Source organism: Oncorhynchus gorbuscha, unplaced genomic scaffold (assembly GCF_021184085.1).
Source record: "Oncorhynchus gorbuscha isolate QuinsamMale2020 ecotype Even-year unplaced genomic scaffold, OgorEven_v1.0 Un_scaffold_3763, whole genome shotgun sequence".
Taxonomy (NCBI): Eukaryota; Metazoa; Chordata; class Actinopteri; order Salmoniformes; family Salmonidae; genus Oncorhynchus; species Oncorhynchus gorbuscha.
In genome coordinates, this window is record NW_025747932.1 from 4,080 (window position 1) to 25,000 (window position 20,921).

At 48.5% G+C, this 20,921-nt stretch overlaps 1 pseudogene; it reads right to left on the bottom strand.

The window, feature by feature from the left end:
* Positions 1–1,389: 1,389 nt before the first annotated feature.
* Positions 1,390–20,921, bottom strand: part of LOC124028104 — a 34,348-nt pseudogene continuing 14,816 nt past the window's right edge.

Below are 20,921 nucleotides of genomic sequence, written 5' to 3' on the forward strand. Positions count from 1 at the left end.
TGTTACTCTTGTAATACTAGTTTAGGTGCTTTCCTACCGTCAACTCTGACTTGCAGAGTTCTAATCAAAGTCTGATTTTTAATGAGTTTCTGTTTCCTTCAGTGTTTGGGGGGGAAATACATGTGGTAGTGGATAAAGGTGCTGTCTGTCTGTGGAATGGCGACGTTTGGAAACAGAGACAACAAAGAGAGTGGCTGATGACTCCTGAACTCAGAAGGCTGGAGGAGCGAGGGAGGAGGGAGGCAGGAGATATGGTGGGGCAGGAGATATGGTGAAGTAGGCGGTATAGATAGAATCAGTTAAACAAATAAACAAACTCAAAACACAAATCTCCCTCCGGCTCCGTCTGATGAGATCAGGAGGTCTATTTGAGAAAAGAGCCGTGAGTGGTGTGTGTGTTTTGCAAAGAGACCTTTACAGGGTAATCTATTTGATGAAACATTTATGAGGTTGAGCAGCATTTTGACTGGGTGATTAGCTGCAAAAGTTTACCTGAAATGGAATGACACTCAGGTGGAGTGAGTTTACCTGTGAGTGAGTGTGCAATATGAATTTATCTAGTGTACCGTCTACATTATGGTAGTACCTGGAAGTCAATCATCTCAAACATGTATTTACCTGGAAGTGGATACTCTAATAGTTAGAGCCTAATCTGGACCATCGGTTTACCTCAAACTGAACACTATGCAGCATAATATTTACATGGAAACATGGTGCACCACACTGTATTATACACTATGAGAGGGAATAGTTTAGTTTTGATATTGCAAATACACACTGGAGGGGAAAACAAACTACTTCATTCTATTCATCCATTTTGCTTGTCTCTAACAGGCTTTGTTGGTACACTAGCAAATCACCAGTCCCTTCTGTACAGCGTATTGGGAGTTATCTTCAATCTTCTCCATTACGGATCAGTGTACCCTATAGAAATACAATGCATTACACTTCTACCCTCTCTGTCCTGAGTGAACATGGGTATGACTCCACCTCTAGATATGCATGTCCCTTGTAGTATAGATATGTGTGTTCTAGATAGTGATGTGTGTACCTGGTCGTATAGATATGTGTGTTCTAGATAGTGATGCGTGTACCTTGTCGTATAGATATGTGTGTTCTAGATAGTGATGCGTGTACCTGGTCGTATAGATATGTGTGTTCTAGATAGTGATGCGTGTACCTGGTCGAATAGATATGTGTTCTAGATAGTGATGCATGTACACACACACACACACACACACACACACACACACACACACACACACACACACACACACACACACACACACACACACACACACACACACACACACACACACACACACACACACACACACACACACACACCTTTATTTAACTGGGCAAGTCAGTTAATAACAAATTCTTATTTTCAATGACGGCCTTGGAACAGTGGGTTAACTGTTCTAGATAGTGATGCGTGTACCTGGTAGTGAGCAAGCATGTTGAGTCTCTTCCAGTCGCTCTCAATCTTGGTAGAGAGGTCTTCATCCATCAGGATCGTACGCTGACCTCTGCCCTGGCGCCACTCTGTGAGGGGGCAAAGGTAAAGACAGGTTAGGGCACTACAGGGAGAAAGAGAGATTTATATCCAGCCTGCTCAGAATGACCTTTTCCACAAGATGCAGTGATCACTACGCTCTCTTTTTGTACACTCCTTTGATGTCACACACGCAGGTTGGCATTTATTGTCATGAATCTTTCCCTGTTGGCAGCTCTGTAGAGTCGTCACTGACTGGCACAGCCACAAAGTCATCAAATCTGATTTTAAACCTATTTTTACAATATAGCCAGTTTTGACTTTCTAGATGGCCCGTGTAGTGAAGAATTGCTCATTTCTGCCTCCAGGGCAAGATTCATGACAGTGAATGTCAACCTGCGTCACATACACACTGGTTCTGCAGGAGCCATGTATGTCTGGACCGTGGGAAGAGAAGGGGAGTGGCTACAGTGAAACAGATCTGGAGTTCCTGGAATCCTTCCTTTGAGGCCAGCATGAGATTCCCAGGCCACAAAGTAGCGATACCGAGACGTAGAACGAGTGTGACAACGAGTGTTAGTTGCAAGAGAGAACGAGAGGGAGGACAAGAAGAAATAGAGGGAAAAGAAAGGGAGGAAAATTAATCACCCACTCTGCTCTTTGATAGAGAGCGGATCGGGGCCTTCGCTGGGCCCTCTCGATCGATGGATGTGATTACCACTGCTAGCCAAGGTCCCTACTTCCTCTTTCATCTGTGGCGGGCCCCTGGCCCCCACGCTGAGTGCTCTCCACCATCGACCAGTGCTAAACCCCTGCTGAACTGTCTCTTATTGTCATTTCTGGGAACTAGCTAGGGCAGGAGAAACCACACCACCGCTACCCCATTCAGCTGAACTTTCAGTCTCAGCTAGAAATACCACACCATTGCACCCTCAGGAGATACCCCACCTAAAGCACCCTTCAAGAGAAACCATACCACCGCACACACTCGAGATACAACGCCACCCCAAAGACATACGAAATAACCCACCACCCTCACCACTGTAGAGAAACCCCACCATTGTATTCGGTCACATTATAATGAAAATAAAATATATTGTGGAAAACAAACAAGGAGGTGATATTATTTTGTTTGCCGCATTTGAGTTTATATAAGAATGTGTCACTGTGTCGGTGTTGTTCCCGCCTGGCGTCGGTCACTGTCATCTCCTATTCCAATCACAAATAGACCAACAAAGCAGCAATCACAGGGCAGATGATGAAACACGTCCTAGGAGGGTGCGGAGAACAACTTTGGCATCAGAAATCTCCAGAAAACACAAAGCCTCCTATTGTTTTCTCTCTGTACTGTACATCTTTCCATCAACATGCAAATGACCTGAGTCTCCAGTTGGGCCAGAGTAAACAAACCAAAGGAAGAGGAGAGAGGGAATTGGAAAAAGGAGAGGAAAGAAAGGATGAATTTGGAGAAAACCAGAGTAAGATGAGATTGCCCCTGTACCCCAATCCTCCCAGGTCTCTCTGTGTGGAGCCCAGTGTTGTAGATAAAGGCTTTGGGGAGTGGAGGGATTCTAGAACATCGGAGCTCCTACAGTGAAGGTTAAGGTTATTGAGGTAGTGTTGTCATACTGCAGAGGGGGAAGTAGTGAAGGTTATTGAGGTAGTGTTGTCATACTGCAGAGGGGGAAGTAGTGAAGGTTATGGAGGTAGTGTTGTCATACTGCAGAGGGGGAAGTAGTGAAGGTTATTGAGGCAGTGTTGTCATACTGCAGAGGGGGAAGTAGTGAAGGTTATTGAGGTAGTGTTGTCATACTGCAGAGGGGGAAGTAGTGAAGGTTATTGAGGCAGTGTTGTCATACTGCAGAGGGGGAAGTAGTGAAGGTTATTGAGGTAGTGTTGTCATACTGCAGAGGGGGAAGTAGTGAAGGTTATTGAGGTAGTGTTGTCAGACTGCAAAGGGGGAAGTAGTGAAGGTTGCTGAGGTAGTGTTGTGAGAATGCAGAGTGAAGGTTGTTGAGGTGGTGTTGTCATACTGCAGAGGGGAACCAGTGAAGGTTGTTGAGGTAGTGTTGTTATACTGCAGAGGGGGAAGTAGTGAAGGTTGTTGAGGTAGTGTTGTCATACTGCAGAGGGGGAACCAGTGAAGGTTGTTGAGGTGGTGTTGTCATACTGCAGAGGGGGAACCAGTGAAGGTTGTTGAGGTAGTGTTGTCATACTGCAGAGGGTGAACCAGTGAAGGTTATTGAGGTAGTGTTGTCATACTGCAGAGGGTGAACCAGTGAAGGTTATTGAGGTAGTGTTGTTATACTGCAGAGGGTGAACCAGTGAAGGTTATTGAGGTAGTGTTGTCATACTGCAGAGGGGGAAGCAGCACACACATGTACTTGCATATACATACACACACACACACAATTCACTCCCCCCACCCTCACACACGTACCTATACCTCCCCACACACACAAAGCAGGTCTTGCTTGGATTGGTTCTCACGCCCTGTCCCCTCCTATCGTGCCTCCCTCAGGGGGACCCGGCATGGGGAATTAAAAACAATATCTGGGACAAAAACACTCTTGTCAAATTTGTTTTCAGGAGAGCCTGCAAGATGGAAACTGAGGATTGTCAATATGGGGGAGGAGGTTGGGGGAAGAGTTTGTCCGGACTAGGGAGGCCCTTTGATCTGTTAGTGGAATCATGCAGAGATGCTTCCTCTCCCTCTGAGTGGACTGTTGCATTCGGTGTAATATCCTTCTACCTATTGTCTTTTATACAAGACATAAATGACACCGCTTCCCTCCTAAACTACTGCATGTAGTCACAATGCCCCCCAGACGCAGTGACGACACGCAGTGAGTTCCCCTCAGACTAAATGTCCAATTCTCTATAATAATAATAAACAATAAGACAACACACTGCCCGGTGGGCGCCACGAAACTGCCCGGTGGGGCACGAAACTGCCCGGTGGGCGCCATGAAACAATTTCGCAATGGAGCGCTCGCCAAAAACCTAAACCAATCTCTTCACTTATCAGAGAGACATTCCCCCATCACAGCTCCGTATGCCATTATAAATATACTATTACTAAGAAAACACAGGGCCACACACACACACACACACACACACACACACACACACACACACACACACACACACACACACACACACACACACACACACACACACACACACACACACACACACACACACACACACACACACACACACACACACACACACACACACACACACACACACACCATCCTGATATGTGAATCTGTCACACTCTGGTCTTAGTATTTTGTGTTTATATATTTATTTGGTCAGGCCAGGGTGTGACATGGGTTTATTTAGTTGTGTTTTCGTATTGGGGTTTTAGTAGGCATTGGGATTGCGGCTGAGTAGGGGTGTCTCGCATAGGCTATGGCTGCCTGAGGCGGTTCTCAATTAGAGTCAGGTGATTCTCGTTGTCTCTGATTGGGAACCATATTTAGGTAGCCTGGGTTTCACTGTGTTTTGTGGGTGATTGTTCCTGTCTCTGTGTTTGTTGTCACAAGATAGGCTGTATAGGTTTTTGCGTTTCGTTTGTTGTTTTGTATATTATTGTTCTTTCATGTATCGTTCATTTTTCATTAAAGAACATGAGTAACCACCACGCTGCATTTTGGTCCGATCCTTGTTCTACCTCTTCATCAGAGGAGGAGATAGAAGAGAGCCGTTACAGAATCCATAAAAAGGCTCGCCACTCACCATCTACCTAGAAAGACCTGACGAAATTGATGGAATACAATCAGGAAATAAAACACACACACACTTAGGCGTGATAGGCCGTGCAGCTGGAAGATGTAGTGCCAGGATGTAGTATTGTGGGACTGAGAATGGGATTGTGACCTGTGCTCCCTCCGGCCTCTAGGTCACCAGGCTGCTTGTTACGGCGCACACCTGTCACCATCGTTACGTGCACCTGTGCGTCGTCAGACTCACCTGGACTCAATCACTTCCCTGATTACCTTCCCTATATATGTCACTCCCTTTGGTTCCTTCACCAGGCATCATTGTTTCTGTTCCAGTTTCATGTCTGTGCGTTGTTCGTGTTTTCTTGTTTTGTATTATGTTCCATGTATTGTTTTAGACACACACTCCCTGAACTTGCTTCCTGACTCTCAGCTCACTCGTTACAGGGACGTACAGGGGAGCAGGTCACCACTCCTCACTACTACAAACAGAGACAATTAGTCATCTTATAACACCATTAGGAAATAACCTTGGTGAAGAAAATGACAACCCAGTCTACTGAGAACAGGAAGTAAGAAAGAATGAGAGAAGAAGAGAAAGCTGGAGTGAAAGGAAAGAAGGCCAATCTCTTCGAAAGTTTCACAGAAAATACATCTAAGATTGAGGAGGTTTGGGGATCTGAGAGCCTCTCCATTGATTACTTGATCAATCATGTGAGTCAGAGTGTGGTCAACAGGGCTGGATCGATGGGGAGTCGGAGAGGGAAGAGAACAATCACACAGCACCAGACATAGGAGCCAGAGAGAGGTCTGCTGGACTCAACTCTCCTGAGATCTATGGAGGTAGGCTGGTGTTGAGTCTCTCTGAACACTACTGTAATTTGAAGAAGAAGTCTTGAGAATCAATGGGTGTAGATCACAGGTGTCAAACTCATTCCACGGAGGGCCGAGTGGCTGCGGGTTTCTCGCTCCTCCCTTGTACCCGGAGTGATGAATTAAGGTCACTAATTAGTAAGGAACTCCCCTCACCTGGTTGTCTAAGACGTAATTGAAAGGAGAAATCAAAAGCCGCAGACACTAAGCCCTCTGTGGAATGAGTTTAACATCCCTGGTGTGGAGGAACACGAGAACTCTCACAATGGCCTCCACATGTTCAATGACGGAAGACTCATCAACACCGATTTGTCCACGTGATGGAAAAATAACTCAATGTTCGTCAATTAAAAACAGAAAATACAATATATATTTGCAATAATAATTCCAGGTGTTAACCTTTTCAACTCCAGGGAACATTTTCTCCATTTGTATCCGTATATGGTTGCTGTAGAAAAAGGGGCTCATTGACTGATCAGACTTGTATTCACCCGAACGGATTTCCAATAAGAAATGTTTTCGTTTTCCATTGCATAACATTCAGCTACAGAGTGCCCTAATGAACGGGGATCCTACCTAGGTCCATGTCAGAGGCCTTCTGTCGGTGGGAGTGGGGAACGTTCTTGTATATGGCGTCCAGGATCTTTTCCTTCACCTGGCTGATGGAGTCACAGTTCAACACCTTCACCTGGATCTCAGGGCTCTTCTCATTGTCCGGGTGGATGCAGTTCACCACCTGTAGAGAACAGGGACAAGACCTGGAGTTATACGCCTGCTATTACAATAGGAGTACAGTTCACCACCTGTAGAGAACAGGGACAAGACTTGAGTTATACACCTCCTATTACAATAGGAGTACAGTTCACCACCTGTAGAGAACAGGGACAAGACTTGGAGTTATACACCTCCTATTACAATAGGAGTACAGTTCACCACCTGTAGAGAACAGGGACAAGACTTGGAGTTATACGCCTGCTATTACAATAGGAGTACAGTTCACCACCTGTAGAGAACAGGGACAAGACCTGGAGTTATACACCTCCTATTACAATAGGAGTACAGTTCACCACCTGTAGAGAACAGGGACAAGACCTGGAGTTATACACCTCCTATTACAATAGGAGAACAGTTCACCACCTGTAGAGAACAGGGACAAGACCTGGAGTTATACGCCTGCTATTACAATAGGAGAACAGTTCACCACCTGTAGAGAACAGGCACAAGACCTGGAGTTATACGCCTGCTATTACAATAGGAGAACAGTTCACCACCTGTAGAGAACAGGGACAAGACCTGGAGTTATACGCCTCCTATTACAATAGGAGAACAGTTCACCACCTGTAGAGAACAGGGACAAGACCTGGAGTTATACGCCTGCTATTACAATAGGAGAACAGTTCACCACCTGTAGAGAACAGGGACAGGTATTTTTTCTATAGAATAGAGAATCACATCAGGAGTTGATGGGATTCAGGTATGCTGTGTCTCAGTTGATAATTCTATTGGAGATGGAGACACATTCTGTGGGATGACGATAATCCAACCATGGCGCGGTCGTTGGATATCAGGTTTGAAAGAGGCCATTCTGTATCTGTCAAGTCTGGTGAAAGTCTTTCCTGTAATAGAAATGGGTATTCAGAGAAACTGGCCTCCCAGGGGGGGCCAGTCTGACACGGCATGGCTACCTTGAGTCGATGAGTGGTTAACAAGCTAATTATTATCGCACGGTTATTATCATTCACAGTGAATACATCAGCCATCATCATCAGCATCATCATCATCATCTACGCAATTGAAGCTCTCGCCAGATGTAATTACATGGTCCAAGGGAAAGAAGGAGGCCATTTACATAAGAAAGAGAAAATAAAATACTTCATGGTCCCATGCTGTTCCCAGTAAAATTCTATACCTCTATCGTTGAGCAGATAATTACATGTTGTAAAGGGCCACTCCATCATCAATCCTTCTAGATTGATTGAGACAGAGATACTGTTTCTCACGGCCAACTGAAATAACTCTATTCCTCTCCAGGCTATCTGAGCCACACTGTGTGTTTCCTGGGAAGGGTTTGATTTGTCTTACAGAGACATTGAGGTAGTAACAGACTGCCTGGCCGGGTGTCTTGTCTTCCCTCAGTCAGCTCAGGTCACAGTGATGGAGGAGAGGAATGAAGGTGATCAGAGAGTAGAACAGAAAGAGAGACCAGGGAAACAGCCTCCTCCCCCTCTTCCTGGCCTCCTCCCCCTCTTCCCTGCCCCCCCCTTCCCTGATCTCTAACACACTCCCTCCTTTCCCCGGCCTCCTCCCCTCTTCCTCGCCTCCTCCCCCTCTTCCTCGCCTCCTCCCCCTCTTCCTGGCCTCCTCCCCCTCTTCCTGGCCTCCTCCCCCTCTTCCTCACCCCCCCCTTCCCTGATCTCTAACACACTCCCTCCTTTCCCCTGCCTCCTCCCCCTCTTCCTCGCCTCCCCCTCTTCCTCGCCTCCTCCCCCTCTTCCTCACCTCCTCCCCCTCTTCCTCACCTCCTCCCCCTCTTCCTCGCCTCCTCCCCCTCTTCCTCGCCTCCTCCCCCTCTTCCTCGCCTCCTCCCCCTCTTCCTCGCCTCCTCCCTCTGTCAGCTCCGGTCTCTAAAAGAAAGTGAGGTCAGGAGCCCTCTTCCAGTCAGTCGTGAAAGGAGGCGGGTGGCTAGGTGTTACCGTGTCCAAAACCCCTTCCTTCCCCTCCCCACCCCACAAAATGCAGTTCCTACCCCAGCCCAGTTCCTACCCCAGCCCAGGTCCTACCCCAGCCCAGTTCCTACCCCAGCCCAGTTCCTACCCCAGCCCAGTTCCTACCCCAGCCCAGGTCCTACCCCAGCCCAGGTCCTACCCCAGCCCAGTTCCTACCCCAGCCCAGGTCCTACCCCAGCCCAGTTCCTACCCCAGCCCAGTTCCTACCCCAGCCCAGTTCCTACCCCAGACCCTTACCAGCATCTTGTAGTCGATTTGCTGTCTGATGAGCTTATCCTCGCTCAGCGAGTAGCGCGCCTCGCCAGTGATGGAGTCTATAGGCCCCTTTTCCATCTGCTGCTTGATGGCACAGAAGAGGGAGAAGAGGGGCTCGCCCGCACACTCCTGTGTAGAGAGGGATGGTGAGAGACAGACAGACAGAGACAGAGAGACAGACAGAGACAGACAGACAGAGACAGAGAGACAGACAGAGACAGAGAGACAGACACAGACAGACAGACAGACAGACAGACAGACAGACAGACAGACAGACAGACAGACAGACAGACAGACAGACAGACAGACAGACAGACAGACAGACAGACAGACAGACAGACAGACAGACAGACAGACAGACAGACAGACAGACAGACAGACAGAGAGAGAGAGAGAGAGAGACAGAGAGAGAGAGACAGACAGACAGATAAACAGAGAGAGATTGGTGTCAAAAATATAACCTTAACCCTAACTCTAACACGAACCCGATTTCCTAACCCTAAACCAAATTGTAATGCCATTTCATAACCCTAAACCAAATTGTAATGCCATTTCATAACCCTAAACATAATTGTAATGCCCATATCTAATTCTAACCTTAACTCTAAACCCCTAGAAACAGCATTTTACCCTGTGGGGACTAACAAAATGTTACTATTTTTTACTATTCTTGTGGGGATACGTCCACACACACAAACAAACACACGCACACACACAGACACGTTACCATATTACACACTCTCACAGACATGAAGCTAGAGGAGCTGAATGGGTGAGAAAAGCAGAATGTATCAGAGTGAAGTGTATGCAGACATTGACCTTTAGGAACTTGTATAGCAGGAAGGTGAACCAGTTGGTCAGCATTTTCTCTGCCACAGACTCCGTCCTGAAATCAACAGAGACATTCCATCAACATACCATCCCTCACAACCTCACAAATACTCAATATGATCATCAAATTCCCCACAAAACCAGGACTGTCGTAATTAATAGGGGCTTTTGTTACACAAACATCATTGCAAAAACATTTTTGGCTCTCACTTCTAAAGGTCCCCAATCTTCCTGCCGATGCCTTTTATATTCAGGCACGCCAAGGGCACCTAAGCTACGCTGGGGTCTTAATAGAAGAGAAAGCAATTAAAACCTTTATTTGATCCCATTGGGATTGATGTCATTAGAAGGGCCTATAATAATACTGGCCTCATTATTAACCTCTCCCTCCTTAGCCCATTCACACCCACTGTCTGGGACGACACCGAACATCACATTACAATAGAAAGTGGATGCACACATCCATCGCCCTGCTCTCTTTCATGTCCGGTCTCTCGTGCCAGTGGGCGCTCCGCTGGCGTGACTAATCGGGGCACCGTTCACTGGGCTACCACAGGCGGCCATACCGTGTGAATGGATAATATTCATGTGCACAATAACAAACAGCAGGGTCTGAAAGGCGAGAGGCGGGGATCGGATATCTTTTGACACGTCTCTGGCTCCTGTGTGGTGGGTAATCTGCCAAGAACCCCCCCCCCCTCACCCCACCACCACCTCAATGAGGCATGGCCACAGGCATCAATATTTCAGGATTAGGCCATTGTGTGTGTGTGCACGCCCCCTTGCCCCTTGTGTCATTCGGTTGCCACCTGCAGCCTCCCCTGGCCCCTCCTCTCAGAGCCCTCCTGGCCCCTCCACTCCGAGCCCTCCTGGCCCCTCCTATCAGAGCCCTCCTGGCCCCTCCACTCAGAGCCCTCCTGGCCCCTCCTCTCAGAGCCCTCCTGGCCCCTCCTCTCAGAGCCCTCCTGGCCCCTCCACTCAGAGCCCTCCTCCTGGCACCTCTTAGGAGGACCATCGCAATTAGAGATGGAGGATTGTGCCCGCTGTGCCAATAGGCCGGGCCCGGCACCCCCTGCCAACCAGAATTGGCACAACACCTGGATGGGATTAACATCCTGCTCTGCTTGCGCCCGCACTTTTATGTTGGTGCGGCGGCCGAGAGTGTCCTCGGCTCTAGGGGTAAGGGAGGTCACGTTTCATCTTTTCTTTCATGTGTCCCTCACTCTATTCCTCCCCTCCACTCCCTCATTCGCTCTCCCTCCTCCCTCCTCTCCCCTCAGACCCTGTCCCCTTACTTGTAATCATTCACACTTCCAAATGGTCTCCATGTAGACAAATTCAGCACATCAATCAAAGGGATGAAAAGAGAGTGTAAAAGGGAGAGGTGGAGAAGAAATGACTTGGAGATGGAGGGAGGAGGAGTCTCAGTAAAATGGAAGAATAACAGAATGACTTGGAGATGGAGGGAGGAGGAGTCTCAGTAAAATGAATAACAGAATGAAGAATAACAGTAAAAGAATAACAGAATGACTTGGAGATGGAGGGGGAGGGGTCAAGAATAAAATGGAAGAATAACAGAATGACTTGGAGATGGAGGGAGGAGGGGTCTAACAGAATGACTTAGATGGAAGGACAGAATGACTTGAAGATGGAGGGAGGAGGGGTCTCAGTAAAAGAATAACAGAATGACTTGGCTGAGTCTTTATCTCCTCTTTCAGCTCCCGCGTTTTCTCCTCCTTTTGTTATTTTATGTGTTTGTGTGTGTTCTTAAAGAACGTTTTCAGAAAGGTGTGTGCAACTGTGTGTGTAACTGTGTGTGTGTGTGCTCTTAAAGAACGTGTTCAGAAAGGTGTGTGTAACTGTGTGTGTTTGTGGTTTTCTTTGGCAGTGCGAGCCAGGCCCTCCAGTAATGATCTGTTTTGGCACGGCCCCACAGGGAGTCCAAATGGCCATCCTCTATCCAAGCCCTGCCTATAGGGAAGATGGGATGAAGGGTTGCTGTACCTAACATGTCCACAACCGCCCGACAACCTCCTCAGCCTCCTCTCGACTGCCACATCTCTACAACGTATCAGTAAGTAACGTTACTGATAAGTTAACATGGCTGTAATGCTCTGTGATAGTAGTGTGCCTGCTTAGCACACAGTCAACCAAGTCAACTTGTTGGTACTTAGTTTCCCCTGGTTACAGAGCAGTCGTTTTGCCTCTGCACGTGAGATGGGAACCAAAGAATTCTTGGATTGCAGATCCGGTGGGACGCATTAGTATGTCGTGCAGAGCGACGCTCTATAAAACGGAGGCTTAACGCTCAATGTATCTTCACAGCTCTCCCACTCATCCCACAGACATTTCTTTACAGGCATCTGGCATCGCACTGATCATGATAATCTAAACCATGGGTGCTGAAACAACAGATGTGGCTTACAAACAGAGTTTTGATACCAGAGGTCATTAATGAGGGTTCTGTAGACCATATCGTCCTAGGGTGTTATTGATTGTGATAGATAAGCTCTTAAAATCAATAAGATGTTAAAGGACAGGATTCTCAGTGACGTTTTTCACTCTACCCTCCTCTGGGCCAAGTGGGGGTCACAAGGCTTTTCTTCTGTTAACCAAACACGCAGCTACGTTGTAGCTCTGCTGCTAGCCACGCCCCCTTCCTCCAATCCCACGTGTTAAAGCACCACAGCATGAAGTCAAAAATGATTTCAATTTCCCACTCGGGCTCCTGGGGAGAAGATTGTCTGTCTGACGCAGAGCACAGGCTGCATACCCAATGGCACCCTATGTTCTTTATAGAGCACTACTTTTGCACTACTTTTTTCACGACCTCATTCCTGATCAAAAGTAGTGCACTACATAGGGAATAGGGTACAATTTGGGACATAGAAGCAGTCTCAGTGCTTAGGCTGACGTCTTCTTACTAGCACTACTGAGATAATCCTCACAGTATAATCAGAGGACCTTTAGCTCCTACTGATTATTATCCCCTGTGTGTGTGTGTGTGTGTGTGTGTGTGTGTGTGTGTGTGTGTGTGTGTGTGTGTGTGTGTGTGTGTGTGTGTGTGTGTGTGTGTGTGTGTGTGTGTGTGTGTGTGTGTGTGTGTGTGTGTGTGTGTGTGTGTGTGTGTGTGTGTGCATCAGTGTGTGTGTGTGTGGCAGCATCAGGAGAGGCAGATGGACGGTTGCTGGTTAAAGGAAATAATAGTAGCCCCGATTTTTTAAATGATATATTATATCATAGATGGATGAAAGAAATCTGAGCTGTGGAAAAGGTTCAGCAGCTATTTCAGTATGCATGAGGAGAGAATGAGAGGGTGTAAGCAGGGGGTGGGGGGGTGGAGGAAGGAGAGGGGGCTGACAGAGGAGGGCGCAAAAATGCGACAGATGGTTGTGGAAGTCTCTCGTTAGTTAGTTTGCCTGGTGGTGTGCTTCAGCTGAGGTTGAGACGGGCAGATGGGGATGTAGAGAAAGGCGGGAGAGGAGAGTGGAGGAGAGGAGAGTGGAGGAGAGGAGAGTGGTGGAGAGGAGAGTGGAGAGTGGAGGAGAGGAGAGTGGAGGAGAATGGAGGAGAGGAGAATGGAGAGTGGAGGAGAGGAGAATGGAGAGTGGATGAGAGTGGAGGAGAGTGGAGGACAGGGGTGGAGAGTGGTGGAGAGGAGAGTGGAGAGTGGAGGAGAGGAGAGTGGAGGAGAATGGAGGAGAGGAGAATGGAGAGTGGAGGAGAGGAGAATGGAGAGTGGATGAGAGTGGAGGAGAGTGGAGGACAGGGGTGGAGAGTGGTGGAGAGGAGAGTGGAGAGTGGAGGAGAGGAGAGTGGAGGAGAATGGAGGAGAGGAGAATGGAGAGTGGAGGAGAGGAGAATGGAGAGTGGATGAGAGTGGAGGAGAGTGGAGGAGGGGTGGAGAGTGGTGGAGAGGAGAGGAGAGTGGAGGAGAGGAGAGTGGAGAGATGGAGGAGAGGGATGGAGAATGGAGGAGAGGAGAATGGAGAGTGGAGGAGGGGAGAATGGAGAGTGGATGAGAGTGGAGGAGAGTGGAGGAGAATAGAGGGAGGAGAATGGAGAGGAGAGTGGAGGAGAGGAGAGTGGAGGAGAATGGAGGAGAGGAGAATGGAGGAGAGGGGTGGAGGAGAATGGAGGGAGGATAATGGAGGTGGAGGAGAGGAGAATGGAGAGTGGATGAGAGTGGAGGAGTGGAGGACAGGGGTGGAGAGTGGTGGAGAGGGGTGGAGGATGGAGGAGAGTGGTGGAGAGGGTGGAGGAGAGGGGGGAGAGTGGACGAGAGGGGTGGAGAGGGGAGGAGAGGGGTGGAGAGGGGAGGAGAGGGGTGGAGAGGGGTGGAGAGTGGGGGAGAGTGGAGGAGAGGGGAGGAGAGGAGTGGAGAGTGGAGGAGAGGGGAGGAGAGGGGTGGAGAGTGGGGCAGAGGGGTGGAGAGTGGTGGAGAGGGGAGGAGAGTGGGGGGGGGAGAGGGGTGGAGAGGGGTGGAGAGTGGTGGAGAGTGGAGGAGAGTGGAGGAGAATGGAGGAGAGGGGTGGAGAGTTTGTCTTGGAAGCGGTGATGGGAAGCTGGTCTGGACACAGTGCCAAAGATGTCCTGCTTATGCACTTTGAGCAGTGATTTAGTAATCAAGTAAAAAGGCAAAGAGGGGGGAAAGACAGAGAAAAGAGAGAGAAAGAGAGATGGCCTGCGCAGAGGCGGGGGGAGAGAGAGAGGGCGGGAGATAGATGGATAAAGCGGGAAAGAGGGAGAGAGAGAGAGAGAGAGAGAGAGAGAGAGAGAGAGAGAGAGAGAGAGAGAGAGAGAGAGAGAGAGAGAGAGAGAGAGAGACAATGAGAGGGAGATTGGGAGGACACATAGGGAGGAGGAAGGGAGAGATATATTGAGGGACGGGACGGGGACGGGGGGGGCGGGGGGGTGTTACTCAGAGCCCAGATTTAGCCTTCTCATCACAGCTGAGTGAGCCTGGGTGTCTCCTCTATTTTGGGTGTGTATCCAGGGCCAAGAAGCAAGTATGTGACCGTGTGTTAGGGCTAGCAGCTAAAGGTTAGTCAGACTGAGGGTGGCCACGTGTGATAGCACAAGCACACCCCTCTAGTCTGACAGTGTTCCCGCAGCTAGCCCCTCTCGTCTGACAGTGTTCCCGCAGCTAGCCCCTCTCGTCTGACAGTGTTCCCGCAGCTAGCCCCTCTAGTCTGGCAGTGTTCCAGCAGCTAGCCCCTCTAGTAAGTCGCTCTGGATAAGAGCGTCTGCTAAATGACTTAAATGTAAATGTAGTCTGACAGTGTTCCAGCAGCTAGCCCCTATAGTCTAACAGTGTTCCAGCAGCTAGCCCCTCTAGTCTGACAGTGTTCCAGCAGCTAGCCCCTCTAGTCTGACAGTGTTCCAGCAGATAGAACCTCTAGTCTGGTAGTGTTCCAGCAGCTAGCCCCTCTAGTCTGACAGTGTTCTAGCAGATAGAACCTCTAGTCTGGTAGTGTTACAGCAGCTAGCCCCTCTAGTCTGGTAGTGTTCCAGCATTGAGCCCCTCTAGTCTGACAGTGTTCCAGCAGTTAGCCCCTCTAGTCTGACAGTGTTCCCGCAGCTAGCCCCTCTCGTCTGACAGTGTTCCAGCAGCTAGCCCCTCTAGTCTGACAGTGTTCCAGCAGCTAGCCCCTATAGTCTAACAGTGTTCCAGCAGCTAGCCCCTCTAGTCTGACAGTGTCCCAGCAGCTAGCCCCTCTAGTCTGGTAGTGTTCCCGCAGCTAGCCCCTCTAGTCTGGTAGTGTTCCAGCACTAGCCCCTCTCGTCTGACAGTGTCCCAGCAGCTAGCCCCTCTAGTCTGACAGTGTCCCAGCAGCTAGCCCCTCTAGTCTGGTAGTGTCCCAGCAGCTAGCCCCTCTAGTCTGGTAGTGTCCCAGCAGCTAGCCCCTCTAGTCTGGTAGTGTCCCAGCAGCTAGCCCCTCTAGTCTGGTAGTGTTCCAGCAGCTAGCCCCTCTAGTCTGACAGTGTCCCAGCAGCTAGCCCCTCTAGTCTGGTAGTGTTCCCGCAGCTAGCCCCTCTAGTCTGGTAGTGTTCCCGCAGCTAGCCCCTCTCGTCTGACAGTGTTCCAGCAGCTAGCCCCTCTAGTCTGACAGTGTTCCAGCAGCTAGCCCCTATAGTCTAACAGTGTTCCAGCAGCTAGCCCCTCTAGTCTGACAGTGTCCCAGCAGCTAGCCCCTCTAGTCTGGTAGTGTTCCCGCAGCTAGCCCCTCTAGTCTGACAGTGTTCCAGCAGCTAGCCCCTCTAGTCTGACAGTGTTCCAGCAGCTAGCCCCTATAGTCTAACAGTGTTCCAGCAGCTAGCCCCTCTAGTCTGACAGTGTCCCAGCAGCTAGCCCCTCTAGTCTGGTAGTGTTCCAGCAGCTAGCCCCTCTAGTCTGGTAGTGTTCCAGCAGCTAGCCCCTCTAGTCTGGTAGTGTTCCCGCAGCTAGCCCCTCTAGTCTGGTAGTGTTCCAGAAGCTAGCCCCTCTAGTCTGGTAGTGTTCCCGCAGCTAGCCCCTCTAGTCTGGTAGTGTTCCCGCAGCTAGCCCCTCTAGTCTGGTAGTGTTCCAGCAGCTAGCCCTTCTAGTCTGGTAGTGTTCCCGCAGCTAGCCCCTCTAGTCTGGTAGTGTTCCAGCAGCTAGCCCTTCTAGTCTGGTAGTGTTCCCGCAGCTAGCCCCTCTAGTCTGGCAGTGTTCCAGCAGCTAGCCCCTCTAGTCTGGTAGTGTTCCCGCAGCTAGCCCCTCTAGTCTGGTAGTGTTCCAGCAGCTAGCCCCTCTAGTCTGGTAGTGTTCCAGCAGCTAGCCCCTCTAGTCTGACAGTGTTCCCGCAGCTAGCCCCTCTAGTCTGACAGTGTTCCCGCAGCTAGCCCCTCTAGTCTGGTAGTGTTCCAGCAGCTAACCCCTCTAGTCTGGTAGTGTTCCAGCAGCTAGCCCCTCTAGTCTGGTAGTGTTCCAGCAGCTAGCCCCTCTAGTCTGGTAGTGTTCCAGCAGCTAGCCCCTCTAGTCTGGTAGTGTTCCAGCAGCTAGCCCTTCTAGTCTGGTAGTGTTCCAGCAGCTAGCCCCTCTAGTCTGGTAGTGTTCCCGCAGCTAGCCCCTCTAGTCTGGTAGTGTTCCAGCAGCTAGCCCCTCTAGTCTGGTAGTGTTCCCGCAGCTAGCCCCTCTAGTCTGGTAGTGTTCCAGCAGCTAGCCCCTCTAGTCTGGTAGTGTTCCAGCAGCTAGCCCCTCTAGTCTGGTAGTGTTCCAGCAGCTAGCCCCTCTAGTCTGGTAGTGTTCCAGCAGCTAGCCCCTCTAGTCTGGTAGTGTTCCAGCAGCTAGCCCCTCTAGTCTGGTAGTGTTCCAGCAGCTAGCCCCTCTAGTCTGGTAGTGTTCCAGCAGCTAGCCCTTCTAGTCTGGTAGTTCCAGTATTGTTTTTACAGACTGTATTATACTGTAATATTTACTGTAGTGTTTTAGTTTTATTGTCTTTGACATAGGAGTGAGGGCTTTCGCCTTGAGGCAACCTACTGGACAAATACTTAAAGATCACATTTTCCACAACCAGAGAGTTCAGAGCTTCTGCTCTTATAACCTGTAAGGAACACAATATATGGTCTGTACTTGGCATGTAGGTTTTTCACTTATGGGTGGCACAAATTGGGATTTTTTCAGGTTATATGCAAATTAAATACACTAGTATTTCCATATATACTGTAAACATGACTCAAATATTTACTACAGTGTTTCTTTTCAGATAAAAAAATTGGGATTTTGGGGAGGGGATTGGGCAGGTTATATGCAAATTAAATACACTAGTATTTCCATATATACTGTAAACATGACTCAAATATTTACTACAGTGTTTCTTTTCAGATAAAACTGTAATATGTATTATAGTATTCTACAGTATACTACAACATTCTATAGTAAGTACGATACACGATCAAGTGACACTACAGCGTTTAGTATAATATTCTACACTATACTACAGAATTCTATAGTAAGTACTGTAGTATTGTTTCATTTGGGATTGAGGGAGTTTACTGCCTGGTAATGGCTCCGGAAGCTCTGGGTGTGATTAATCATGCCTTGCCCATACAGCATGAATCCAATGCTGCATCCAAGATCTTTCTGTTAAACGTCTCCTTCATGATGTGAATATGCGGTTCATTTTCTGACACAACGATATGCTCAATATGCTCCCGAACAGAGGAATCTGTGTCTATCTTCATTGGGGAGGAGGATTTCGCCCGAGGGAGGACGGGAGGTTTGCAATTGAAATTAGGAAGATTAAATTCATTTACGACATGCCTATCAAATCATTGGGGAGGCTGACTGAGCAGTGAGCACCCTGAGCAAATGTGTGATACAACGACCACACGGACCAACGTCTTTTTCAAGGTTAACCGAGATGGTCACAACACTTGCAGCACCATATATGGTGATATGGTGTTGAATTGAAGTGGTGGTACTGTGTATATGATACAGACTGACACACAGGGAAGTGCTGATTGAGTGGGGAGTAGCTAGGGCTTTTAACAATCCCATTTCTTTTTCAAGTGAGGATTTTTACATTTTTTTAAATTGGATTCTCCGCTAATTAATCGTAATTATATTCTAATGATGTGCGTGTCAGAGTAGTACATGTTTCTGAGACAAAGTGATCATTTCAATGTCATTGAAGTTAATTCCACATGTCACCGCCATGAAACAGTGAATATGGAGCGATCAGGCGTGGCTGATCGGCTTGCTGCTTGACTAATACACTAATTCCACAAAGTCCAGTTTCAAAGGACGCATCCCAAATGGCACCCTATGGGCCCTGGCCAAAAGTACTGCACTATATAATAAATAAGGATTTTACCCTGTTCTTAGTTTTAGCATAAACCAGCCATTCTAGAGAGTTAGAGTTGGAGAAGAAGTACGGACATTGGTATTAATGATCAATTGAGAGCGGCTTGGAGAGGGAAAGCAAACCCACAGCCACAGTTGTCCATTACCATTGAGTGGAAATCTATGAGTGTTAATGTGTAGGATAAAGCTAATGCAACGTTGATGTTAGCATTAGTCAGCTGTTCAGAGCTTAAATGCGTAAGAGCTCCGTGAGGGCCCAATCATTCACTCTGTCGCAGATAGAGAGAGAGAGAAAGAGAACGAGAGAAGAGAGTGATGAAGAGAGCGAGAGAAGAGAGCAAGAGAAGAGAGTGATGAAGAGAGATAGAGAAGTGTGTGTGTGAGTTTGTGCAGGTGTTCTGGAGAAGTGAAGTCACTCACCCCTCTCCCCAGACACAGAGAGGTGAGGACAGAGCCAAGGCCTTTGTCTTAATGAGGCCAGAGATGGCCCACGAGAGTCACACACACACCCACTTCTCCCCTCTCCCCTCACCTTCGGAGCAGCAGCTTGGGGTGGTTCTTGCTCTCCAGGTTGCGGTCGATGAGGTCAGAGAGCAGGTGCTTGAGGACATCGGTGGCGTACTCCAGTTTACTCTGCAGCATTGTCATGATGAGCGAGGCCACGTTGCCGCGGTCGCGCATGGAGAAGCGCGCTGCGACTCGAGCGTGCGGATGAATGAGAGCAGGAAGACCTTGTTGTTGATGAGCTGGCCGAACAGCTTCAGGCCCTTCTCCACCTGCTCCTGTCTGTAGCCCGGCACCTGGAAGACAGGGAGGAGAAGAAGAGAGGAGAGACGGATACGCTTAGATGACAATTTATTTATTTAACTAGGCAAGTCAGTTAAGAACAAATTCTTATTTTCAATGACAGCCTAGGAACAGTGGGTTAACTGCCTTGTTCAGGGGCACAATGACAGATTTGTACCTTGTCAGCTCGGGAGTCCAACGCTCTAACCACTAACCTGCCGCCCCGTCAGAGGTCACACTTGTCTCAGATACAGAGACTGTTTGGGGTCACGGTTTGGGGTCAGTCATGCATGCATACATTTTACACTTGGGTGGTCCGGGGAATGGAATCCACGACCCTGGCGTTACAAACACCATGCTCTACCAACTGAGATACAAAGGACCACATGGTCAGGCCAAACGCCTGGCCCAAGTCATGGGTGTAACATAACATCACTACATCCCTCGTCATTAGAGTAACATGAAGCCAACACGAGATGAATCAGACATCACTACATCCCTAGTCATTAGAGTAACATGGACCCAACACTAGAGGAATCAGACATCACTACATCCCTAGTCATTAGAGTAACATGGACCCAACACTAGAGGAATCAGACATCACTACATCCCTAGTCATTAGAGTAACATGGACCCAACACTAGAGGAATCAGACATCACTACATCCCTAGTCATTAGAGTAACATGGACCCAACACTAGAGGAATCAGACATCACTACATCCCTAGTCATTAGAGTAACATGGACCCAGCACTAGAGGAATCAGACATCACTACATCCCTAGTCATTAGAGTAACATGGACCCAGCACTAGAGGAATCAGACATCACTACATCCCTAGTCATTAGAATAACATGGACCCAACACTAGAGGAATCAGACATCAATACATCCCTAGTCATTAGAGTAACATGGACCCAACACTAGAGGAATCAGACATCACTACATCCCTAGTCATTAGAGTAACATGGACCCAACACTAGAGGAATCAGACATCCAGGGATAGACTATAGACTCTGACTGACTGTGGGGAAGAACTCATTCCATGGCCTTGGCATCTCCCATTCCAGCCAAATCCATTATCACTCCACTGGCTCAATTCAAATCAAATCAAATTTGACTTGTCACATACACATGGTTAGCAGATGTTGATGTGAGTGTAGCGAAATGCTTGTGCTTCTAGTTCCGACAATGCAGTGATAACCAACCTAGCTGTTAAGACCTGGTTCTCTCAAATGACAGTCTGTTTAACCCTGGTTCTCTCAAATGACAGTCTGTTTAAGACCTGGTTCTCTCAAATGACAGTCTATTAAGACCTGGTTCTCTCAAATGACAGTCTGTTAAGACCTGGTTCTCTCAAATGACAGTCTGTTTAACCCTGGTTCTCTCAAATGACAGTC